The following is a 27594-nucleotide window of genomic DNA, read 5'->3' as shown; positions in this document are numbered from 1 at the left end:
ATTATATCCATTTGTTCTAGTGTTTCATTTAAGGCCTATATTTCTTTATTGGTTTTTGGTTTGGATGAAGGATCTAAAGCTATCAATGGTGTATTGAGGTCTCCAAGTATGATTATATTTTTATCAGTTTGTATTTTTAGATCAGTTTGTAGATGTCTTATATATTTTAGTGCTTCCTGCTTTGATGCATATATTTTAAGAAGTGTTATGTCTACTTGATATGATGTTCCCTTTATCTTATGAAATGACCATCTTTGTCTCTGGTTACTTTGTTGTCTTATAGTCAGCATTGTCAGATATGAGTATGGCTACACCTTCTTTTCTTTGGATATTATTTGCTTGAAGAATCGTTTTCCAACCTTTCACTTTGAATCTATTTTTATTCTTGTAGCTTAGATGTATCTCTTGAAGGCACCATACAGTTGGCCTTTGCTGCTTGATAGAATCTGCTACTCTGTGCCTCTTTATTGGTGAGTTCAATCCATTTACATTTAGTGTAATTATTGACACTTGAGAATTTCCTATTGCCAATTTGTATATTCTTTTCTGATAGCTCTGTGTGTTGTTTGGTTCTTTTTTTTCTGTTATTTGTTTTTGTTTGGTGGAATTCCATTCTTCTATCCTCTGTTTCATCTTTTTTTAAGCTATGTCTTTCAGTAGTGGCATTTTCAGGGGTGGTTACCATTAGGTTATTAAAAGAAAAATTATCATATTTATTAGAATCCATTATCTCATGAGTGATTCTGCACTCCTTCCTCTACTACTGCTGATCTTCATCCTCTTCCCTTTTATGTTATTGTTGTCACAAATTATCCTTGTTTTTATTGTGGTCTTGTTGGAAATTTTACTTGTAGTTTTGTTTTGTTTTGTTCTTTTTGTCTGGTTGGATAACCCCCTTTAGTATTTCCTGTAGCAGGGGTTTTCTGGTGATAAATTCCCTCAGCTTCTCAATGGCTGAAAATGTTTTCATTTCCCCTTCATATTTGAAGGATAGCTTTGATGGATATGGTATTCTTGGCTGATAGTTCCTCTTTTTCAGTACTTTAAATGTTGAGGTCAACTCTCTTCTGGCTTGTAGAGTTTCTCCTGAGACATCTGATGATAGCCTAATGGGCCTTCCTTTATACGTTATATTCTTTTCTCCCTGACTGCTTTGAGGATTCTTTTTTTGTCATTGATTTGTGATAATTTTATTACAGTGTACCTTGGAGTAGGTCTGTTTGGGTTGAGGTAATTTGATGTTCCATTTGCTTCTTGGATTCAAGGCCCTAACTCTTTCCACAGGCTTGGGACATTCTCATCGATTACACTGGGGAACAAAATATTTGTTGCATCTAGAAAAACACTTGTTCTTACCTAATTCGAGTGTGCTGATTTCAAATCTGACATTAGTTTTTCTCTGTAAGCTACAGTTTTTTTGCAATTCAACATTTAAGTTTTCATCTTATTGTAAAATTTTCAACATTTAGTTTTACATAATGAAGTATAATGTCTTCTTGGGCATCATCTTTGTGAAAATATATAATGCAATAAATACACTAAAAGATATTACTGCATCAGAATTTGTCTACAATTTCAAAACAGAACATATTAAAACACTTACTTTAATTATAAAATTTGTACAAAACTTATTTACATTCTATTCAGGCAAAAATTTGCATTTGTAGCTCTTGTGTTTGTGTACTTGTTGAGGACAATCTCATTTGATGCTTCAGCAGTAGTCTGATCATCACTAACGTTCCAAGATTTTCAGGAAACTTATCAAGGTGACAGTTCAGGAAGTGAATCTTAACACTCATGTTACGTCCAATGTCGCGGAAAGCCAACAGCATCCTTTGAACCACAAGTTCATAGTTTTCTGCTTTTTGTTGCCAAGGAAGTTCTTTGTAACTGGTACAAAAGACTGCCATGCTGCTTTCTCCTCCTTATTCATCTTTCTGGCAAATTCTTCATCACGAATGAGGGTTCGAATTTGAAGTCCATCGAATACACCTGCTTTTATCTTTTCAAAAGACAAGGCAGGAAAAGCAGAAATAATATGTTGAAAGCATTCACTTTCTCTATTCAAAGCCTGAACAAACTGCTTTACTAAGCCAAGTTTGATGTGAAGTGGGGGAAAAATGATCCTGTCTGGATTAACTACAGGTTCATTCACAATATTTTGCATCTCTACTTCCAGAATTTCATGTTTCGGTCATTCCTTCTGTGTCCAGTGTTTGTCTCGAGCTCAGCTGTCCCACAAACAAAGAAAGCAAGGATTCTCCGTGAAACCTCTCTGTTGTCCTAGCAGGAAATTTACTATTTTAAGATCCACACTAATGATCCAGTTATGTTCATTCTTACTAAGTTGTTCAATTCAGGCTGGCTAAACTGCTGAGGGGTTAATGACTGTTTGGCATCAGAAGAAGACCCTTCAGATTCTACAACCATTTCCTTATGTATCTTATGAAAATACACTAGATCACCATGTTCACTTTCTTCGTCCTTAGAAAAAATAAAACCATTGAAAACTGGAACTGGAGTGTCTCAGAGTGTGTGATAGGTTATATTGCTGAAGGTATACTAGGATATGCGATCATATGCTGTTTTTTCTTGCCAATGCCCTGTGTATGGATCAGACAGAAATAACAGTCACTGCTGTGGTCCTTAGGTTCATGCCAAACCATGAGAATACCAAAAGGCATTCCTTTGCATTTTCTTTTTGTCCAGCCAAGAAGCATTTTCTCACAATTATGACACACAATATGAGGAGCCCAATTCTTGTCTTGATTGCCAAGGGGAACTTGAAAATGGGCAATATATGCATATGTCACAAATAATGAAATATTGCACCTTTGACGTTGAAGTGTGTAGCAGCCACATATATAACAGAAGGTGTCAGGACTATTCTTACATTTATGCCTCCTTGAAAAGGCCATGATTCAATCTTAAAACAAAATAAGTTGTTTGTTTTTTTTGTTTTTTTAAATAGAGATTGCGGAGTGACGTCACAGAAATGGCGCCGTGAGCAGTGCGTCTGACAGATCTCCCCAAAATCACAACAAATTTATCAACTAGAAACAGAAAAATTTATCCTCGGAGCATTCCGGAGTTCCACACAAACTGAAAGCGAAAGGACTGTTATCACTTGAATCTGAGAAACGAGGGTGTAGAGGAAGCTACCGCAGGGACGTTCATTCAAGCCGCGGAGGGAGTGCGCCTGTGGTGAGTCAGCCCACACTCAGGAGCGGCGAGCAGCCGCTGGCGTGCGCCCGGTCCGGTTGCAGAGCGAGTACTGCCCACACTCGGGAGCCGCGGAGGGAGTGCGCCTGCAGTGAGTCAGCCCACACTCGGGAGCGGCGAGCAGCCACCGGCGCGCGCCCGGTCCGGTTGCAGAGCGAGCACCGCCCACACTCAGGAGCGGCGAGCAGCCGCCGGCGCACGCCCGGTCCGGTTGCAGAGCGAGTACCGCCCACACTCGGGAGCGGCGAGCAGCCGCCGGCGCGCGCCCAGTCCGGTTGCAGAGCGAGCACCGCTAACGTTCCCAGTGGCCCGCGCACTGCGAGTGAGAGACCCCAGCCACCGGTGCCCGGAGCACCCCATTCGCACGCGTGCCCTGGGCAATCCATGCGCCCAGAGCGCCCTACTGGCCCGCACACCCAGGGTGCCCCATTATCCTGCGCCCGGTGCGCCCCAGCTGCCAGCAGCAGGGCGAGCGGGAGAGGCGCCAAGGCGGTCTTCCCTACTTGGGAGATTCTCTCCGTGGGCGGGGCACCTCACCCAGCCATTCAAGCTAACAATCAAGCGTTGGGGGAGGGGCGCTCAGGCAGCCTGAAATACCTTCAGGAGCACAGCTGTGGACCCAATCACTGAAATTAGCTTAACCCATGAAATCTGTGCACCCACGGGTTCTAATTGATAAGATCTCTCTCAGTTCAGCAATCCAAGACAAGAGGCGTGATATTTTTTAGTGCCTCTCGCTAAAGGGGCGGGGGCAACTTCTGATTGATAGAGCCTCCATATTCAGGGATAAACGCTAACAAGAGGGACTTGGCAGATAATAAGATCTATAATACACTAGTCGCAAGCAGAGACTAGTGCCTCTTCTTCCCAGCCAAAACAGGCTACAAAGTGTGGAAAGCCTGGGTTGAGTGGTCCAAATGAATGCTAGGTGCTAAACAGTCACCTTGACAACAATTGACTCCCACTCCTGCCTGCCTGATTACACTGGAGGCTCTGACTGCCAGAGCCTTTCCCAAAGCCTAGCGCTGAGTGGGGATAGAGTGGGGATTTCCCAGCTCTTTGAGCCTCTTACTCCCCAGGCAGAAGCAGTTGCAGCCTTATAGCTGGATCACCAGGCTGCTAATTCAGGAAGGGGGGACTAGGAGAGAGACTCCAGGAAAGCAAACTCTCTCATCGTTGGACCCTGCAAACGCCAACAAGCCTTGACTACCAGCAAGACTAAAGCCAATTATATGACATTGCCATAGAATCCCATCAACTGCAAATCCCTACCTAAGTGTGACACAGGGGCAGAGCCTGGGGTACAGAGTCACCGACCAGGAAAAGGGAGAGAAAAGAAAAAGGAAGAAGTTAACCTCTCAAAATCAAGAAAAATCCACAGACTTTACAACTTGTTCCACTAATTTTTTTGTTGTTGTTGTTTGTTTCTTCTATCTTATTGCCTTTATTATTATTATTTCTATTTCCTCCACCTCGGTCCTTCTATTCTCTGCCCATCTTATGCTTCCCTTTTCTTGAACTACACTACCCATGAGTGTTACATTTTATTTCTCTTCTTCATCCTCACCCTCCTTTAAGGTTATACTCCAAAACACTTAACTCTCACTCTCTCCTCTTTTGTTTTTTTTTGTTTTGCTTTATTTTGTTTTTTTCTCTTCCTTTTTTTTCTTCCTTCGTTTTTCTCTTTTTCTTATTTTTTCCTTTCTATTCGTTTTTTCTTTTCTCGTTTTACTTTCCTCCCATTTAATCCTCAATCATGAACAAATTAGTTAATTTGGGACTCAAGGTTTTGTTTTTGGCTTTATTTTTCTTTTTCGCTTTTGTTTTTGTTTTTTTCTTGTTTGTTTGTTTATTTTTGTGGCATTTTGGGTACTTTTTACATTGCTTTTTAACTCACTAGCATTCCTCCCAACCCAAGGTCTCCATTGTATTTAGTCTTCGCTCCACTTAATACAACAGATTTTTACTTATTATTTTTATTTTTTTCTTCTTTATTATTCCTTTGTTTTCCCTCCTTTTTTCTGGTTCCCTCTTATCCCTCTCATTATATCTCTTAGTCGACCATCACTTACAAGCAAATCATCTTATGCTTGTCTAAGATTTTCTTCCTTTTTTTTATTTTTTTTATTTATTTTTTGCATTTAATAGGTCCCTACTCCCTTTTTTTGCCCCTTGAACTCTTCACCCCAAATCAGGCCCTCCATTATAGGCAGTTTTTGTTCCATTTAGCATAATATAATTCACAGGTCATCACGATATTTCCCTGAGGAGGGGAGAGGAGGGAAAGAGAAGAAAGAAAAAAGGGGCAAATAATAAATTATTACTGTGTGTTATTTTGTGGGGTGTTTTACCTTTTTTTTTTTTTAATTTTTACTCTTTATTAATTCTAATTAGTGCTATCAACAAGACCACCCTCAGATGCCAATAAGAAAGAGGAAATCGAATATTATGGATACAAATGAAAGAGAGGTAACACAAATAGATGTGGAAAAATCTATGGAGAAAAGACTTAACATATTGGAAGCCTTGGAGCTAAATGACAGAGAATTTAAAATAGAAATCTTAAAAATACTCAGAGATATACAAGAAAACACAGAAAGGCAATTTAGGGAGATCAGAAAACAACTCAATGAACACAAAGAATATATTACCAAGGAAATTGAAACTATAAAAACAAATCAAACAGAAATGAAAAACTCAATTCACGAGCTGAAAAACGAGGTAACATGCTTAGCTAACAGAACAACCCAGATTGAAGATAGGATTAGTGAAATAGAAGACAAAAAACTTGAGGCACAACAGAGAGAAGAAGAAAGAGACTTAAAAATAATAAAAAATGAGAAAGCCCTACAGGAATTGTCTGACTCCATCAGAAAGAATAACATAAGAATAATAGGTATATCAGAGGGAGAAGAGAAAGAAAATGGAATGGAGAATATACTCAAAAAAATAATAGACGAGAACTTCCCAAGCCTGTGGAAAGAACTAAAGCCTCAAATTCAAGAAGCAAACAGAACACCGAGTTTTCTTAACCCCAACAAACCCACTCCAAGGCACATCATAATAAAGATGACACAAACCAATGACAAAGAAAAAATTCTCAAGGCAGCCAGGGAAAAGAAGAGTACAACATATAAAGGAAGGCCTATTAGATTATCATCAGATTTCTCAGCAGAAACTCTACAAGCTAGAAGAGAGTGGACCCCAATATTTAAAGCCCTGAAAGAGAGGAACTTTCAGCCAAGAATACTATACCCATCAAAGCTATCCTTCAAGTATGAAGGAGATATAAAAACATTCACAAATACAGAAAAGATGAGAGAATTTATCAGCAGAAAGCCCCCACTCCAGGAAATACTAAAGGGGGTTTTCCAATCAGATTCAAAGAACAAAAGAAAACAACACCACAAGTAACAGCTCCACCAAGAACACAATAAAACCAAACTTAAACTGTGACAACAAAGGAAAAAAAGGGGGGAGAGGATGGAGATTAACAGTAGCAAAGGGCGATGAAGTGCAGAAATACTCATAAGATAGGGTACTACAATGAATATGGTAGGTACCCTTTTCATTACTTAATGGTAACCACCCTTGAAAAAACCACCACAAAAACACTTGACTTAAAAAAGGTAGCAACAGAGGAAAGAAGTATGGAACACAAACAAACAAAAACAAATGATAGAAAAACAAAAGAGAAGAATCAAACAAGATACAAAACTAACAGAAAGCAATTTATAAAATGGCAGTAGGGAATCCACAAGTGTCAATAACTACACTAAATGTAAATGGATTAAACTTACCAATAAAAAGACACAGAGTAGCGGAATGGATTAAAAAAGAAAATCCAACTATATGCTGCCTACAAGAAACACATCTAAGCAACAAGGATAAAAACAAATTCAAAGTGAAAGGCTGGAAAACAATACTCCAAGCAAACAACACCCCAAAAAAAGCAGGTGTAGCAATACTCATATCTAATAATGCTGACTACAAGACAGAAAAAGTACTCAGAGACAAAAATGGTCATTGCATAATGATTAAGGGGAAGTTGAATCAAGAAGACATAACAATCCTTAATATATATGCACCAAACCAAGGAGCACCAAAATATATAAGACAGCTACTTATTGACCTTAAAACAAAAACTAACAAAAATACAACCATACTTGGAGACCTCAATACACCGCTGATGGCTCTAGATCGGTCATCCAAACAGAGAATCAATAAAGATATAGTGGCCTTAAACGAAATACTAGAACACCTGGATATGATAGACATCTACAAGACACTTCATCCCAAAGCGACAGAGTATACATTTTTCTCTAGTGTACATGGAACATTCTCAAGAATTGACCATATGTTGGGCCACAAAGACAATATCAGCAAATTTAGAAAAATTGAAATTGTACCAAGCATATTTTCTGATCATAAAGCCTTGAAACTAGAATTCAACTGCAAAAAAGAGGGGGAAAAACCCACAAAAATGTGGAAACTAAACAACATACTTCTAAAAAATGAATGGGTCAAAGAAGAAATAAGTGCAGAGATCAAAAGATATATACAGACAAATGAAAATGAAAATACGACATATCAGAATCTCTGGGATGCAGCAAAAGCAGTAATAAGAGGAAAGTTCATATCACTTTAGGCCTATATGAACAAACAAGAGAGAGCCGAAGTAAACCACTTAACTTCACACCTTAAGGAACTAGAAAAAGAAGAACAAAGACAACCCAAAACCAGCCGAAGAAAGGAGATAATAAAAATCAGAGCAGAAATAAATGAAATAGAGAACAGAAAAACTATAGAAAAAATCAATAAAACAAGGAGCTGGTTCTTTGAAAAGATCAACAAAATTGACAAACCCTTGGCAAGACTCACCAAGGAAAAAAGGCACAGGACTCAAATAAATAAAATCCAAAATGAAAGAGGAGAGATCACCACAGACATCATAGATATACAAAGAATTATTGTAGAATACTATGAAAAATTATATGCCACCAAATACAACAATCTAGAAGAAATGGATAAATTCCTAGAACAATACAACCTTCCTAGACTGAGTCATGAAGAAGCAGAAAGCCTAAAAAGACCAATCAGCAGGGAGGAAATAGAAAAAACTATTAAAAACCTCCCCAAAAATAAAAGTCCAGGCCCAGACGGTTATACTAGTGAATTCTATCAAACATTCAAAGAAGACTTGGTTCCTATTCTATTCAAAGTCTTCCAAAAAATTGAAGAAGAAGCAATACTTCCAAACACATTTTATGAGGCCAACATAACCCTCATACCAAAACCTGGCAAGGATGGCACAAAGAAAGAAAACTACAGACCAATATCTCTAATGAATACAGATGCTAAAATACTAAACAAAATACTGGCAAACCGAATACAACAACATATTAAAAAAATAATACATCATGATCAAGTGGGATTCATCCCAGAATCTCAAGGATGGTTCAACATACACAAAACGGTTAACGTAATACACCATATCAACAAAACAAAGAACAAAAACCACATGATCTTATCAATAGATGCAGAAAAGGCTTTTGATAAAATACAACACAATTTTATGTTTAAGACTCTCAACAAAATGGGTATAGAAGGAAAATATCTCAACATGATAAAGGCCATATATGATAAACCATCAGCCAACATCATATTAAACGGCATAAAACTGAGGACTTTCTACCTTAAATCAGGAACAAGACAGGGTTGTCCACTCTCTCCACTCTTATTTAATGTGGTGCTAGGAGTTCTGGCCAGAGCAATCAGACAAGACAAAGAAATAAAAGGCATCCATATCGGAAAAGAAGAAGTAAAGGTATCACTTTTTGCTGATGATATGATCCTATACATTGAAAACCCGAAGGACTCCACAAAAAGATTACTAGAAACAATAAACCAATACAGTAAGGTCGCAGGATACAAAATTAACATACAAAAGTCCATAGCCTTTCTATATGCCAACAATGAAATATTAGAAAACGAACTCAAAAAAATAATCCCCTTCACGATTGCAACAAAAAAAATAAAATACCTAGGAATAAACATAACAAAGAATGTAAAGGACCTTTATAATGAAAATTACAAAGCATTGTTAAGGGAAATCGAAAAAGATACAATGAGATGGAAAAATATTCCTTGTTCTTGGATAGGAAGAATAAATATAATCAAAATGGCCATATTACCCAAAGCAATATACAAATTTAATGCAATTCCCATCAAAATTCCTATGAGATTTTTTAAAGAAATGGAACAAAAAATCATCAGATTTATATGGAACTATAAAAAACCCCGAATAGCCAAAACAATCCTAAGGAAAAAGAATGAAGCTGGGGGCATTACAATACCTGACTTTAAACTATATTATAGGGCCACGATAATCAAAACAGCATGGTATTGGCAGAAAAATAGACACTCAGACCAATGGAACAGAATAGAAAGCCCAGAAATAAAACCACATATATATGGTCAAATAATCTTTGATAAAGGGGCTAACAACACACAATGGAGAAAAGAAAGCCTCTTCAACAAATGGTGTTAGGAAAACTGGAAAGCCACATGCAAAAGAATGAAACTCGACTACAGCCTGTCCCCGTGTACTAAAATTAATTCAAAATGGATCAAAGACCTAAACATAAGACCTGAAACAATAAAGTACATAGAAGAAGACATAGGTACTAACATCATGGACCTGGGTTTTAAAGAACATTTTATGAACTTGACTCCAATGGCAAGAGAAGTGAAGGCAAAGATAAATGAATGGGACTACATCAGAATAAAAAGTTTCTGCTCAGCAAGAGAAACTGATATCAAAATAAACAGACAGCCAACTAAATGGGAAATGATATTTTCAAACAACAGCTCAGATAAGGGCCTAATATCCAAAATTTACAAAGAACTCATAAAACTCAACAACAAACAAACAATCCAATAAAAAAATGGGAAGAGGACATGAACAGACACTTCTCCCAGGAAGAGATACAAATGGCCAACAGATATATGAAAAGATGCTCAGCTTCATTAGTTATTAGAGAAATGCAAATCAAAACTACAATGAGATACCACCTCACTCCTGTTAGATTAGCTATTATCAACAAGACGGGTAATAGCAAATGTTGGAGAGGCTGTGGAGAAAAAGGAACCCTCATTCACTGTTGGTGGGAATGTAAAGTAGTACAACCATTATGGAGGAAAGTATGGTGGTTCCTCAAAAAACTGCAAATAGAACTACCTTATGACCCAGCAATCCCTCTACTGGGTATATACCCCAAAACCTCAGAAACATTGATACGTGAAGACACATGTAGCCCCATGTTCATTGCAGCACTGTTCACAGTGGCCAAGACATGGAAACAACCAAAAAGCCCTTCAATAGAAGACTGGATAAAGAAGATGTGGCACGTATACACTATGGAATACTACTCAGCCATAAGAAATGATGACATCAGTTCATTTACAGCAAAATGGTGGGAACTTGATAACATTATACGGAGTGAAATAAGTAAATCAGAAAAAAACAAGAACTATATGATTCCATACATTGGTGGAACATAAAAACGAGACTAAGAGACATGGACAAGAGTGTGGTGGTTACCAGGGGTGGGGGGAGGGAGGACATGGGAGGGAGGGAGGGAGAGAGTTAGGGGGAGGGGGAGGAGCACAGAGAACTAGATAGAGGGTGGCGGAGGACAATATGACTTTGGGTGAGGGGTATGCAACATAATTTAATGACAAAATAACCTAGACATGTTTTCTTTGAATATATGTACCCTGATTTATTAATGTCATCCCATTTCCATTAATAAAAATTTATTTAAAAAAAAAATAAGAGGGTGTTTTTATCAGATAATAATTTTTACATTTAAAAACAAACAACTACAATTATGTAAAAGTGATGTTAGTAAAACATTAGTTGCCTTGTGGTTTTGTTCAATCCAAGAGTTGCTGCCCTTTAACTCCAATTTAAAAACCAATGCATGCCATTAACTGTAACAAAAAGAAATTAAAATTGCATAAAAACTAGAGCATGCACCGAAAAATGGATTTCAGATTTGGAATCAGTTATGCAGAAGTATATAGAAACAGTTCTAAAACTTTATGCAACAGAAAATGAAAAAAAAAATTTTCCCAGTGTTATTTATTTCAATATGTTCTTCACTCCTTTATATATATATATATGTATATATATATATACACATATATATATATCTTCTTCTATTATACCTATTATTCTTATATTGCTCTTTCTGATGGAGTCAGAGAATTCTTGTAGGGCTTTCTTGTTTTGTTTTGTTTTTTAATTCATGCGTCTCTTTCTTTTTCTCTCTGTAGTATCTCTAGCTGCCTGTCTTCATAGTCACTAATACTCTCCTCTATCTGGCTTGTTCTATTAGCTAAGCTTATTACCTTATTTTTAAGTTCATGTATTAAGTTCTTTATCTCTGTTTGGCTCTTTTTTATTGTTTCAACTTCCTTAGTTAAGTTCTCTTTTTGTTCATTAAGTTGTTTCTTGAGCTCACTAAATTGCCTTTCAGTGGTTTCTTGTATTATATTGAGTATTTTTAGAACTTCATTTTTGAATACTCTCTCATTTAGCTCAAAGGTTTCCATGTAATTGAGATTTTTTTTTTGCAGATATTTCTTATCTATCAGAGCTATGTCTCTGTTTTGTATATACATATTTGATTTTATTTTTCTTGATGGCATTTGAGAATGGTATTGTTAATAACAGTAACAAGAGATAACTAAAAAATAAAAAAATTGAAAAAATGAAAATTCAATAAATAATGATAAGTAGAACAAAAACTATAGATAACAAAAACAGAAACTGAGGAAAAATAAAAAAGAGGAAAAATGAAGTAAAAAATAAGTAAAATGCCACAAAAAATTATGAGTCCAAAATATAATAATTTGATGAAAAATTACATTCAGGTGAAAGGATTAAAAGAAAAAAAGGAGAGAGAATGGGGAAAAAAGGAAGAGAGAAAAAATAGAAAAGAGAAAATGTCAGAAATGAAACCCTTAAAAAACCAGGAATAAAAAATATAACAACTAAGGATAATGAAGTCCAAATGGCAAAAAAAGAAAAAAAAAAAAGGAAAGAAGAAACAGTGAGAAAAAGCAGAAAAAATAAGTGGTTTTTTTTTTCAGTTTTGTGAGGTAACTCATTCATTTTTCCGGCATGAAACACCAGACTACAAGATTTGCCTCTGCGATATTCTTGGGCAGAGTTCTGCTGAATCATCGTTGTCATAATGATACAAGCAGGGCTGCAGTCACATTGGTAGGATGGGCTTGTTGTTAGGACTTTGCAATTCTATGGCTCTAGCAATAACCTTCTCTGGGCCCTCTGGCACCCGTCCCCATGTCCAAGTAGAGCAGGGGATCCCTGCAAGCATCCAGGCATCCTTGCCTCTCATAGGAAAGAGCAGCCCAGAGACTCAACTGAGGGGATCTACCACCACCACTGTTCTCACAGCAAGGGAAGCAATGCAGAACGCGGAGGCTGGGGTTCAAAGCGCAGGACTGGGTAGGGCAGGGACTGTGTGCAGCAAGCTGATGCTTGAGCTTCCTGAGCAGGTGGGGTGCTGATCGCAGATCAAACATACCTCCGCGCCACACAGGCTAAGTTCTGTGGGCTTCGTGGGCAGATCAGCACATCTCAATGCCCAGTGGGTCAATCTCCACAGGCTACTCATGCACAGTTCTTGGGAGCGCACCACAGGCTTTGTGCACGCCCAGTGCCTGCAATCACGAATGGGTGCAGCATTCACCGGGAACCAGCCCTGCTCCCAGTCTTGGTTGCCAGCCTTTTCTCAGCTCCTTCCTCTCAGTCTCTCCTTTTCTCCCAGCTCTGAGACAAAGCTCGCGCTAAAAGTGCCTCCTTCCCTCAGATCAGCGAGGAAAGAGAAAAACTCTGCCCTCCAGCTCTTTACTTCGGTGAGCAGATTCTATGGTCTGCTGCCTTCTTGCGCAATCATACCTTTGTGTATCTGGTGTGTGTATATTTCAGGTTCACCTGGTTTTTTTCTCTGTGTATAGTTTTAGAATTTGTTGAAATTTTAAGGGGAGAGATTGGGAGTATCTCTCACGCAACCATTTCTCACTTTTATTTCATTGTCTAATTACCTTTGTTAAATGAAATTTGTGTAAAGTGAAACATAAACTGATTCTAACTATAATTTGAGGGATTATGGTTTTTTTTTACTGTTATGCTTTCTGTTTTTAAGTTATACATGTGTACATATAACAATGTTTCTTCAGAAAAGATAAAGAATTTAGGAGATGACTTTTTTTCATCTATTTAAGAATTATTTTTCTATTTTGACTAACATGGTAAATAGTTCTAACAGTTTTTATTAGATATATTGAACTTCTTTGTATTTTAAGTCTTTAGGAATGAATCCCATTTGATTATTAGTTTATAATATAATTAATAACTTTTAATTAATGTTCTAAATAAATAAATCACTCACCAAATAAATATAAAACCATGATTTTAGTCTTGCTTTTAGTGGCTCCTGTTTGTTAATCACAAATTCAATCAAAGATAAAACATGAGGAAAAAAGTACATAATATTATAGACTAATTTTATTTTTAAGACACAATTGGCCCAAAAAAACTTTTTTTTTTTCTTAAGTGAGAAGGCATGGAGGTAGAGAGACAAACTCCCACATGCTCACCGACCAGAATCCACCTGGCAAGCCCCCTATTGGGTGATGCTCTGCCCATCTGAGGCTGTTGCCCTATTGCTCAGAAACTTAGCTATTTTGGCGCCTGAGGTGGAGGCCATGGAGCCATCCTCAGTGCCAAGGGTGAACTTGCTCCAACTGAGCCATGGCTGCAGGGGGCGGGGGAAGAGAGAAACAGAGAGAGAGAAGGGGAGGAGTGGAGAAGCAGTGGGCACTTCTGCTGAGTGCCCTGACTGGGAATGGAACTCGGGACATCCACATGCTGTGCCGATGCTCTACTGCTGAACCCACTGGCCAGGGCCTGAAAAAGCTTACTATGCCAGTTTTATAACATAAACTAAGAAACACGATGAACTCCACTTTGGGCTTCAGCTGTAGTAGCGAGCACCTGCAGCATTCCTGGTAAGATGATGGAAACAAAGACATGTCTCCCCTAATTCCGTGTGGAAAAGGCAGCAACCAGAGCCTCTGGCCATGCCTTCCTTCCCCAAATATACATTTTATCAGAAAACAACATAGAAGATAGTGAGTTGTTTAGCATTATATTGCTTCATGTTTCAACCTTTAAGAAAGTAAATCTTTGGAAACATATTTCAATAGGAGAAAAAAAAAAACAAATAAAATTTACTTTCATTGTTTCATTGTGTGATTAATTATATAAACTTTCAGACTCCGGTTTTGATTTAAAAAAACAAACAAGCAAGGTCAGGAGTGAGGGGTGAATAGGCGGAATTTTTAGGGCAGTGTAAATATGTATGATACTATAATCATGCATACATATTAATCCACACTTGTTCCAAACCCACAGACTGTGTAACACCAACAGGGAACTCTACTGTCAACTATGGCCTCTGTGTGATGATGACGTGGCAATGCAGGCTCCTTTATTGTGACAAATGTACCACTCTGGTGAAATTGTTGATAATGGGGAAGGCTGTGCACGTGAGGGCAGAGAGCATGTGGAAAATCTTCTGGGCAATTTAGCTGTGAATCTAAAACCACTCTTTAAGAAGCCTTAACAAAGCAACACAGGCAAAGCTGCCAAGGAGCCCATGGTCCTCCGGCCTGCTGCCTCTGACCTGCCGTCTCTGATCTCTGCAGCATCGCTCTCTGCTTAATTTGCCTTCAAATTCTCCCGTGTCTTAAGCAGCACGCTCAGGTTCCCGTCCTGTCCTTGTAAGGCTCTCTGACCTTCCAGCCCACCTCCCCTTTCCCAGCAGCTCTCCTGTTGTGTGACTTGTATATGCCTGCCCGTCGTAACTTCTTTCTGGTTTTCTAGAAGGAACCAGGGACAGTGCTAAATGTGGAAACACAGAGGAAATGGAGAGGGATCAGGGGGGGAGGAGCTCTCAGGTTCTGCTCAAAATTGCATTTCAATATTTTTTTAGGCCAGAAAATGAACTCAATTTTTCAACCCTGAGTTCTACAAATTGATCAAGACCGAGTAGAAGTGCAGCTCTGGCCCCTCGGGCCTTCTCGTTGTACACGCCGGCCCGTGGCTGGGCGCAGACCTTCCTAGAAAGTGGGCTACCTGGCCCAGTGTCAGAGTGTAGCAGCATATTTATTTGAGCAGGTAATATAAAACTACTTCGCCTCAGAATATGTATTTTTAAACTTCTAATTCAAAAGAATCTGTGGGAAGGCTCCTGTCTGAGGGTTTCCCGCATTGTCCCCCTGTCCATTAAATCAGTCTGTCTCTGTGCTGCCTGACACGGTCTAATGAGGCCTTTCCTCGGGCCTCAGATGGCTCTCCAGGTGAGAAGTCACATTGTATCTATCATCTGCTGTCTTCCCAGCGTCTCAGAGACACCAGGTTTGCTGTAAAGGGGTCCATACACGTCTTGTTCTTTCTGTCTCAACCAAGAGTGACGTAATGAAAGTGTTTGGAACTACCACAAGCTCAGTTCTAGCTTTTGAATCTCTGACAATTCCTTCAGTGAGAGAGACAAACCTCTGTAGGCCTGTGGCCTCAGGCGGGGAGTGTGTCTGCAGTGGACATGCAGATGTGGGGAACCACTCTTTGCAGTATAAAAATGGTGCTTTGTATGGTATGTGGGTGATGTTGAGATTCCTTGGGCTCTGTTTCTAGGATTAGATGCTCCATTTTCCTTTATTCTCCCCTGCTTTCTCCTCTCCTTCCTCCCTAATTGCCAGTTCTTTCATTCTCCCTTCTTTTTTATCTTTCTCCTTCTATTCATCAGAGATTTCCCAATGGTGTCCCATGCGCCCACCGCCATGCCAGCTCTTTAGATGCAATGGTGAGGAAAACATCAAAATAAAAACTGTGCTGTAAAAAACCTTGTAGAGACGATAAAAAGATAAGTTACAAACTATAGAAATGATCCCTGAAAGTATAGTCTTAAGATAAGCTACAAATTTGAGGAAAACATTTGGAAACCACTATCTGGCGAAGGACTTGTATATGGAACCCATGAAGAACATATAAAACTTTTTCAGTAAAAAAAAAGCAAGTAATCCAGTTAGAAAATGGGCAGAATGGCCCTGCCAGTGGCCCGGTGAGTAGAGCATCAGCCCAGTGTATGGGCGTTCAGAGTGCAATTCCTGGTAAGGGCACAAAGGAGAGACGACCATCTGCTTCTTCCCTTCCTCCCCCTTCCCCTTCTCACCCTCTTCCCCTCCCACAATCAGTGGCTTGATTGGTTCTTGCGTGGCCTCCAGTGCTCAGGATAGCTTAGTTGGTTCCCGTGCATAAGCCTCAGGTGCAAAAATGACTCAGTACTTAAGCATAAGCCCCACATGGGGTTGCCAGGTGGATCCTGGTCGGGGTGCATGCAGGAGTATACCTTATTATCTCCCCTCCTTTCACCTAAAATTAAAAAAAAATGGGCAAAAATTGTGAACAGACACCTCACCAAAGAGAATACCCAGGTGGCAAACAAGCACATGAAGAGATGTTCATCATCATTAACCACTATGGAAATGCAAATTAAAGCCATGATTAGATATTCCTGTACTTACTAGAATAGCTAAAATAAAAAAAGGGACAGTTCCAAATGCTGGTGAGAATGCAGAGAAACTCATTCTCTCATGCATTGATGGTGGAAATGTGAACTGCTCTGTCACTCTGGAAACTAGTTTGGCAATTTCTTTAAAAGCGAAACATACTTACCATATGAACCGAAATCAAACTTTTGAAAACTTATCACAAGAAATGAAAATGTATGTACACACACACGCACACATGCACACACGTACCTAAATAGTCTCAGTATCGCCTGACCAGGCGGTGGCGCAGTGGATAGAGCGTTGGACTAGGATGCAGAAAGACCCAGGTTCAAGACCCAAGGTCGCCAGCTTGAGCGCGGGCTCATCTGGCTTGAGCAAATAGCTCACCAGCTTGAGCCCAAGGTCGCTGGCTTGAGCAAGGGGTTACTTGGTCTGCTGAAGGCCCGCAGTCAAGGCACATATGAGAAAGCAATCAATGAACAACGAAAAACTGATGATTGATGCTTCTCATCTCTCTCCATTTCTGTCTGTCTGTCCCTATCTATCCCTCTCTCTGACTCTCTCTCTGTCCCTGTAAAAATGAATAAAATAAAATAAAAAATAGTCTCAGTATCACTGTTTGTAATAAAGACTAGAGATTTGGAAATCACTTCTGTGTCCGTCAGTGGGTGATGGTGAAACAAACTATGGTACAGCCATACCCATGGCATGTTATTCAGCGATGAAAAGGAATAATTCCTAACAATTCAAAGGGAACTCAAGAGAATTATGCCAAGTGAAAAGAAGCCAGTCTTAAAAGGCTACAACATACTATCATTCCACGTATGTAACATTCTTGAACTATTCACGTTACAGAGATGGAAATAGAGAAATGATTTAGTGGTTACCAGGGGTTTAGGGACAAGCCTACGGGTGGTGACCATCAAAATAGAGTATGAGGGATGTGGTGATGAAATTGTTCTATAGCTTAATTTTTGTGATGGTCACACGCATCTACACATGTGATAAAATCGCATAGAACTTTGTGCACATACACACTCAAATATATGCATGCAGAACTTTGAATAAGCTCTGTCAGTTGTACTGATATTAATATCCCGGTGTTGACATTATATTATAATTATGTTATTATTGATATCCTTATACTTATTAGAACTTACTATACTTGCTTACTAGATTGTTATTATTACATCATTGAAGGAATGGTATAGAGTGTATATAGGGCTTCTCTGTATTATTTTTTAAACTTCAAATAAATTTAGAATGATTTCAAAACAAAATATTGATACTAAGAGGCAAACATAATGAAATAAAAATACCTCACTCCCCAACACTACTCTCACTTTGATTTAGATTTTTATTTAACCATATTGTGGGTGTATGTGTGTAAAAATGAGTATATTTGCAAAAGGGCTTATAATGATCAAACTTTGTTGTGACCATTTTTAAAATTTTAAAAATATGTCATAAATAGGTTTACATTTAAAGTTTTCCTATAATATTCTTTAATGTCTTCTTGGTATTGAATAGATGAAGGTAACCTAGTCGTTTACATACTTCTTTAAATAGCAGAACACTTCTTTCTTACAGCCTGGAGTTACAGGGACACCAACGTGCAGGTGCTCTGCGCAGTACAGAGCGGGGGCTCTGTGGTGCGGTTGGCCTCACTATGTGCTACTGTGCTGTATTTCTCCGACACAGCTCTAGCACATCTTAAGGCTCTGCAGGTGGAAAACTGTGTCTATTTTTTTTTTAAATGACAAAAGTACTATATCAATTATCTTTGATGCTAAATTTTTAATTGTGTTCAACTCCATCCTGCTCCCCTTTATCAAATGTGGTAATTACCTCAACTTCAAATTTTGACTTTATAAAGAAATGAAAAATATAATACTTGAGTGATTCACTTTGGTGATAAACAGAGTGAGGGGAATGGGCTATTTCATCTTTCCCATGTCTTCCAGAACTTTTCATTTAAAATTCCTACTTTTCTAAGTAGCATCCCTGTTGACTCAAACCATCCATCTTGACAGCTGAGTTTCATATAGGCATTTGTATTCATCTATAGCAATTAGTTATTGGTATAACACTCTTAGCAATGCTGAGTTTTCCTTAATGAAATTGAAAATATGTCAAGACTTCTAGAATATTACTGGCAGTAATTAACCTAAGCATGCCCTATATGGTTTTTGCTAATTTGGAAATGCGGCACAATGCCTCTTAAAGTTTGAGCACTTAATAAAATAGTCAACTATGATAGATAAATTTAGGTACATGAAATGGTTGTTCCAAAGGAACATACTAAAAAACCTATATTCACACTGCAGCTTTGTAAGAAAACAATTAGTGCTCCATATCGAGTAACACGTACTTCTAAAATTGAATGAAAACAATGTTATCTCATGAGCCATGCCTTTGGCAAGTCATCTCACTCGTGAAAGTCTCAGAGGCCAGATTTACTGCTAATCAAGTTTTCTATCTGAGCTGACAGTCCTGGTGGGGTGCCATGCCTTTATATTCTTATACTATTTAATATTATGATTCAGCTCTTTAGAGAAAGTAGGATGGTCCCTGTCCCTGTGTATAATGTAAAATGACAACCAGGTTTTTGATGTCCCCCATTTTCTGGGGAAAACAAATATTGATACATATCTTTAAAAAAAATGCTCCCAGAGGAATTTAACAATCAGGCAAATTGTAGGGTAATCACAGCAACCACCACTCTTCCTACATGAACTTACTGGAGCCCGTAGTCATTGCGAACAGCTCTGTTACCTTCCTGCCCACATGAAAACGCAGTTCCACGGGGGTCTCGTAGTTCCAGGATGGACGCAAAAGCGTTTCAACTTCACTAATGTTTCTTGCGAATTTCCACTAGTCGTGTTCCATTTCAAGAGCTATCACAAAAGCTTTCTGAAAAGCAGTCCAATGAAGTGATTAGCAAAACTGAAGCTTTAACTCTACCTATTTCTGTGAGATCTTGATCAGCGAGAGCAAGCGAACTAGGAAGAGACCGAGCATAGAGCCTCACGCCGAGTGGTTGGGCTCTGCTGCACATGCAGTTGACCTTCTTGCCTCTCGTGAAAATGAGGCGGGTTTTCTGTGAAAATGCCGGGGAAAGACACTGTGCCCTACTGTGCGGAGTCATAGTTGACTCATGTAGTACTGGAAGTTTACCTCCTAGTGCTTAGGGACCTTCATTTCCCCATAAGGCAGACAGATAATGGAGCAATTTTTTTTTTTTAATTTGTGAGATAAGGGTTCCTAGTATGTAAGCAAGGGGTCCTGTAAGCAAGACTAAAGACAACATGAAAGAGGGTCTGTGTGTTCTTAGTGAAATCAAGAAGTGGACCAGTGGTCCCCCACCTTTTTTGGGCCACGGACCGGTTTAATGTCAGAAAATATTTTCACGGACCGGCCTTTAGGGCTGGACGGATAAATGCACAAAATAAAATGATGCGAGACCGGCGTAAAAACTGTGGTATTTTTAAATATAATTGTCAAACTTACGAGACAAGCGTCAAGAGTGAGTTTTAGACGGATGTAACAGAGGGAATCTGGTCATTTAAAAAAAATAAAACATCGTTCAGACTTAAATATAAATAAAACGGAAATAATGTAAGTTATTTATTCTTTCTCTGCAGACCGGTACCAAATGGCCCACGGACCAGTACTGGTCCACGGCCCGGGGATTGGGGACCACTGAAGTAGATGGAGATGCCATGCTGGATAATCTGGTTTACACTGAGATGTCCTGCCCACCACACTGGGTTTCGCTCGTAGGGGCCAGGCCACATCGTATGGATTCGATTCACAGCTCTGCCTCCTTCTTCTGAGCTCACATCATCAACCCTTTATATGGGCATCACTTTACAACCTGCACATCGTGTATTCTGAGCAGCCCACACTGGCTTGCAACACAAAGCACATACTGATTAGTGGCATAAATCAAGTTTCTGTGCCTGAATAAAGATTAATCTGTAATCCACACCAGAACAAAAGGAGACTTGGGAAGCAGTGCTGGCTGTCCCTACGGTAAACATGAACTCCCGCCCCTGAACACTGTTCATACAGTGTGGACTCTGTTTCCATGGCGCGAAAAGCTACAGGAAACTCTGCCCAGTTTAAGTCGGGATCTTAGAGAACTCTGCATACAGGAGCTTTCTTCTTCTTCACTAGGATGTATAATATTTAATTGAGAAAGAGGCCTGGAAAAAAAGAGTTGTGAAGAGCTTAAATGATCACAAAGGGGCCTTCTCTACAATAAAACCCTTTTGTCTGCCCGACTTTTTCTGGTGATAGGACTATGATTGGTCCCTGTAAGAGATAAGCATGGCCCAGGTGAGAAAGTTTGGCTTGAAAATGGCTGCCTCCTGGGCAGTCAATGGTTAATTAAAAGTTAAATGATGTTTGCCTGACCAGGCGGTGGTGCAGTGGATAGAGCATCGGACTGGGATGCGGAAGGACCCAGGTTCGAGACCCTGAGGTCGCCAGTTTGAGCACGGGTTCATCTGGTTTGAGCAAAGCTCACCAGCTTGGACCCAAGGTTGCTGGCTCAAGCAAGGGGTTACTCGGTCTGCTGAAGGCCCGCGGTCAAGGCACATATGAGAAAGCAATCAATGAACAACCAAGGTGTCGCAATGAAAAACTGATGATTGATGCTTCTCATCTCTCTCCATTCCTGTCTGTCTGTCCCTATCTACCCCTCTCTCTGACTCTCTCTCTGTCTCTGTAAAAAAAAAAAAAAAAAGTTAAATGACGTTTAAGACCCAAGTGAGTCAGCCAGAATTTGGATGTATGTGTTCACCCAAGGGAGGTGATGATAATGCTCACAGGGCATACGAAAAGCATCCAAATTATTGGAAGTGGTGGAGAAATTCATTAAATGAGGAAAGCCATTGCCCGTGTTACTGCCTGTGGACCCTGCGCTGGGTTGCGTGAGTTTTGGGTGAGCTGCAGCCTGTGCCGATGAGGCCTGGCCTCTCAGATCATCTCTGGGAGAGCCCACCAGCAGTGCTGCAGTTCACGGTGCCCAGGGCCCGCTTCCAACCTCCCCTGAGCCCTGCAAACCTTGGGGATGTCCTTTACTGCAGTGAGAACACATTATGACTTCCCCTCAGGCTACAAATCCTATGTCTGGGAAGTCTGCCCCACCCACTTTGCACATTAAGTTATAAACGTGAAAAAACAACAAGTGTCTTCCTCCAGCACTGCTTGACAGCTAATGAGTAAGTTGCCTTTATTTATAAGAGGAGAGGGGATATGTCATTGTGACTGGCTCATAACAACTGCAAGGTCAAAAGAACAAACTGCCCGACTAAGGGCATCGCAGCCCCAGGAATAGAATTCCCAAGATGGTGATCTGATAGGGATCGGAGGGGATAAGAGTGTTCAGTGTAGAGGGTGAAGAATGTGCACGAGCACACATCCTCTTCCTAAACCCCTTTCTTAACGAACTCCCTTGGATGCTATTAAGCCTTTATGCAGACAAACGCTGAATATACGGTTTTCCCCACCTCCCTCTTTTGCCTGTAGAATACTCTGGGAAGTAACTAATGTTTTGCTTATTGGAAGAAGCATTAAAATGTTTACTGTTATCACATTCAGTTATTTCTCTTTCCACATGCGTTTGTTCTCAAGGTGGAATAAGCCATTTAATCAGGATCATCCTCTTCTAGTTTATGTTTCTATAGTAATAGATTTACCTTTCTCTCTTTCAGTTTCCTTCTTTTACCATGCCATGCCAAAATTAAAAAGGAGATGAGGTATCTCTCTTACTTCATATGAATCAGAAGTGGTCTCCCATTCAGTTAAGCACATCAAATTGGCATTAGCTAAAAGATCAGGCTTCACGCTGATCATCCCTGCACTGAGAAAACAGAGCCAGTGGGAACACTTCCCCCGGCCCCACCACAACTTCACGTCTGTGTCCACACTCTTCTCCTTCCCCCTTACTTCCACTGAATGGCCATGGTCCCGTCTAAGACTGGACCTTCCTCCTGGGCCTCTCTTGTCTTCCCATAGCTATCTCTCCAGGTTTTTTCTTCTACTGTTTCTTTGATAGCACACAAACAGTTTTCCCTCCATCTTAAAAAAAAAAGATAGAATCACTATTTGAGGTAGGATAGAAAGAAGTTAGGAAAATCTCCCAACAAGTGGAATGAAGAAGTAGGAACAAACATCACAGGCCGATGAGCCAACCGGTCCTCTCACCAGATCCCCCGCCTCCACGCATGATCTAAGGCAGTGGTCCTCAACCTTTCTTGGGCCACGGATCAGTTTAATGTCAGAAAATATTTTCAAGGACTGGCCTTTAGGGTGGGAGGGATAAATGTATCACATGACCGAGACAAGCGTAAAGAGTGAGTCTTAGACGGATGTAACAGAGGGAATCTGGTCATTTTTATTTTTTATTTTTTTATTTTTATTTTTTCCTTTTTTTTTTTTTTTTTGTATTTTTCTGAAGCTGGAAATGGGGAGAGACAGTCAGACAGACTCCCGCATGCGCCCAACCGGGATCCACCCGGCTTGCCCACCAGGGGCGATGCTCTGCCCTTCCGGGGCGTCGCTCTGCCTCGACCAGAGCCACTCCAGTGCCTGGGGCAGAGGCCAAGGAGCCATCTCCAGCGCCTGAGCCATCTTTGCTCCAATGGAGCCTTGGCTGCGGGAGGGGAAGGGAGAGACAGAAAGGAAGGAGAAGCAAATGGGCGCTTCTCCTATGTGCCCTGGCTGGGAATCAAACCTGGGTCCCCCGCATGCCAGGCCGACGCTCTACCGCTGAGCCAACCGGCCAGGGCCAATCTGGTCATTTTTAAAAAATAAAATATCGTTCAGACTTAAATATAAATAAAACGGAAATAATGTAAGTTATTTATTCTTTCTCTGCAGACTGGTACCAAATGGCCCACGGACTGGTACCGGTCTGCGGCCAGGGGGTTGGGGACCACTGATCTAAGGGAAACAGTTTATGACATGACTTTCCTGTGGTGATCGCAGAAGTCAAAAATGAGAACTGGCTAAAACCAGATCAATTCAAGATGGAGGGAAGTTTGACCCAAAAAATTCCCCAAAGCTTATTATACCTTCATTATCATGAAAATGGACACCACAATTAGAACGAGAGCTGGGGGAGGAATGACATGACACTTCCAGTATGGACGATGTTAGAAACAAGATTCCTTCTTAACCAGAAGGTAGAGACACAATTTGGTGTCAGAAAGTTCAGGAACTCCCCCGCCCTGCCCAGAAACACATAACTCCCCAAACTGACTGACTGCTGAGTGCAGCTCCCTTGCATTGGCCAGTGTCCACCTGGACATGTACTTTCACTTCTTTCCCTGGGAGACTTGCAACCCGGAGAGCAGCGGTCCGCAGCGGCTCGCCCAGGGTCACGCCCTGACCCTGTCTCCGGGACCCACGTCCTGGCCTCTTTTTCTCTCCCTACATAACACTTGCTTTTACTCTAACTCACATTTGTTCTTGAATTCTTTCCTGGGCAAAGTCAAGCAGGCTGGCGGTCCGGTGCACAGAGAAAAACCCAGCGGGTTCATCTGAGTTACATATTCACGCTGCTCCAGGCTCACCTTCATTTCCACGCTCCCTTTACAGCAGGGGTCCCCAAACTATGGCCTGCGGGCCACATGCGGCCCCCTGAGGCCATTTATCCGGCCCCCGCTGCACTTCCAGAAGGGGCACCTCTTTCATTGGTGGTCAGTGAGAGGAGCATAGTTCCCATTGAAATACTGGTCAGTTTGTTGATTTAAATTTACTTGTTCTTTATTTTAAATATTGTATTTGTTCCCGTTTTGTTTTTTTACTTTAAAATATGTGCAGTGTGCATAGGGATTTGTTCATAGTTTTTTTTTATAGTCCGGCCCTCCAACAGTCTGAGGGACAGTGAACTGGCCCCCTGTGTAAAAAGTTTGGGGATCCCTGCTTTACAGCAATGCTCCTCGCAGGTGTGGCTGCTGCTTCACCCCACTTCCTCCTTCCTCTTCTCTCTTCAATCGTATTCACTTGAGCTTTGGTTCCCCAGCACTCCACCAAAAATTAGTCTTACGAAGATTTGCCAGTGACCCAAATGTTGCTGAGTTGGCCCGTTGGTAGTATCTGGCTCAGTCTCTCTCCTCATAGAAACTATTCACTTACTTTTTTGCATTAAACATTCTGCCGGTTTCCCTTCAAATTCTCTGCCCCCCCCCCCCATCAGTTTTCTTTGCTGAATTCTTTCTATCTTGCTCACCTGTTGCTTGAAGTGCCCAGTGCCGGAACCCTTTGTGATCTTATCTGTGCTCATGACTTTTAAATACTGTTACAATAACTGTGTATTTTATTTTCTGCAGGCTGATATTTGGGGTGTCGCTGACCCCGGAGGGACTGCCCCTGCCAGGACTAGACAGTTCCTAGAGACATTAAACAACTTGCTTGCCTATGAGCATGCCTTTCAAATGCAAACCAACTGCTTCAAAGCCACTGTGCACCTGCTCCCATCATCCGTAATCTGCCTGGTGCTGGGTAAATATATACAACCCTTAAGCCCCACAGCTTATTGAAATTATTCCAATTAGCCAGCGCTTCAACTAGCCTGTTTACCCGGCCTTGCCCAGTCCTTCCTACGGAAACCACAGTAAAGGTTCTTGCCCACAATTTCCTTCTTTTTCTGTCTGCTTGCCCATCTCGCTTTGGCACTTACGTGTGCGGCCCAACATGCCAGGCCTCTTGTTTCTAGGGAAATGTGAGTATCATAAACATTTTCCTTCACGACAGCCAGTTCCATGTCTGTGTCTTTTCATCCCGAATTAAAGCAAATCCCAGTTACCCTTAAATAATTATAATCACAACACACACACAACACACACACACACATACACACACACCACACTTCTATCTCTACTCCAGACTTTTCCTGTAAAATCCTGGCTCATGTTTAATCTGCTTTCAAAACATCTCCACTAGATGTCCAATAGTACCTCACATTTAACAGATCCAGAACCTAATCTTTTATTATTCCTCTCAAACCTGTTCCTCCCACAGTCTCCCCCATATCAGTTAATGACAACTCAATCCTTCCTGTTACTCAGGACAAAAAACTGTGATGTCACTGTCTTTTCCTCTTGACTCTCATATCTAATCCATCAGCAAAGCCTTTTGGCATTATCTTCAGGTGATATCTAGAACCTATTCTTCTTTTACAATCATGCCGAAATAAAACCCACTGCCAGCACATTAGTCTTCAAATCGTAAAAAGTACCTCAAACACAGTCTATATTCTATAAATACGTGTTGAACGACTGTCATAGTAAACGAATCCTATTTATTTTATGGTCTGATCAGTTGATAAATTACTGTATACCCATTGTTACAAATAGGATAATATAACACTTTATTTCGATCTTCTTAGACCTGAGCTAGGATTAAAATGTACTACCCCAATGGAAGTTGAGCTCTTGAGATAAAGATGAGATCGCTTCAAGTCCAGTTTTATTCTCTGTAGAAGTTCAACTCTTTCCAGAGGTTTCCATGATTGTCCAAGGAACTTGAATTGCATGCTCACCTCTGACTCTGGTTTCCATGGAAATGGGTGTATTTATGGATTGTCCTGCCATCCTACACCTCGATTCTCCCACACATGGGAGTTGACACCTGACTCATTTTCCACTTTCATAAGCCATTTCGAATACATATAGCACAATTTACCAGATAATTGTGTCTCATAAAGGACAGAATTATATCTCAAAAACATAACAATTTTAAATCAAACACCACAAGTCACCACGGTCTCTCAGCACCGGGAATTTTTAAATGACTAGTTTACTTCACACAATCCTCAGTATCGCACTTTTTCTCTCCCTGCCGCCCCCATCTCATTCCTTCAAGATTGTTACTCCGTCATCTCCTCCTTTAAAATTCTTCTCATTCTTTCCAGGAGCAGGAAACACGGGCCTTCCGTGCCACAAGACCTTCCTCCTAAGATGATAGTTGTGGGTTTGTTCTGTTTGTTTCTATTTCAAATTACTTTTTATTATGAGAATTTGGTCATATAAAAATTATAAAGAATAAGACAGTGAACATCCATATACCACACCATCCAGCTATAATAATTATTAATATTTTGTCATACTTGCTTAAGCTATATTTTTTGCTCAACTATTATAAAGTAATTTACAGATATTATGGCATTTTGTGCCTTTGGTACGATCTGCAAAAAATGAGAACATTCTCATACATAACGACAAAGCACGTGCTCTCCACCTCTAACATACTAACAATGTTTCTTGGTGGCGCCTTATGGTGCCATCTCTATTTTTTTTTTCTTAAGTAAGAAGCAGAGAGGCAGAGAGACAGACTCATGCATGCACCCAACTAGGATCCACCTGGCAAGCCCATTAGGGGACGATGCTCTGCCCATCTAGGACCATTGCTTAGTTGCAACCGGAGACATTTTAGCACCTGAGGTAAGGCCACGGTGCCATCATCAGTGCCCAGGCCAATGTACTCCAGTGGAGCCTTGGCTGTGGGAGGGGAAAAGAGAGATAGAGAGGAAGGAGAAGGAGAAAGGTGGAGAAGCAATTGGGCGCTTCTCCTGTGTGCCCTGGCTGGGAATCAAACCCACATGCCAGGCCAATGCTCTACCACTGAGCCAACCGGCCAGGGCCAACAATGTTTCTTAATAACATCAGATGGCTAGTTCATTTTCAAATTCCT

General features: G+C 40.4%; 1 pseudogene; it reads right to left on the bottom strand.

Annotated features, from left to right (window-relative positions):
* Positions 1-16088: 16088 nt before the first annotated feature.
* Positions 16089-16284, bottom strand: LOC136383597 (small nucleolar RNA U3; annotated as a pseudogene).
* Between the last annotated feature and the right edge of the window lie 11310 nt (positions 16285-27594).

This window comes from Saccopteryx leptura, chromosome 11 (genome assembly GCF_036850995.1).
Source record: "Saccopteryx leptura isolate mSacLep1 chromosome 11, mSacLep1_pri_phased_curated, whole genome shotgun sequence".
In the NCBI taxonomy this organism is placed as follows: Eukaryota; Metazoa; Chordata; class Mammalia; order Chiroptera; family Emballonuridae; genus Saccopteryx; species Saccopteryx leptura.
The sequence above is the reverse complement of the archived record's forward strand: the minus strand, read 5'-3'. Positions and strand labels throughout refer to the sequence as shown.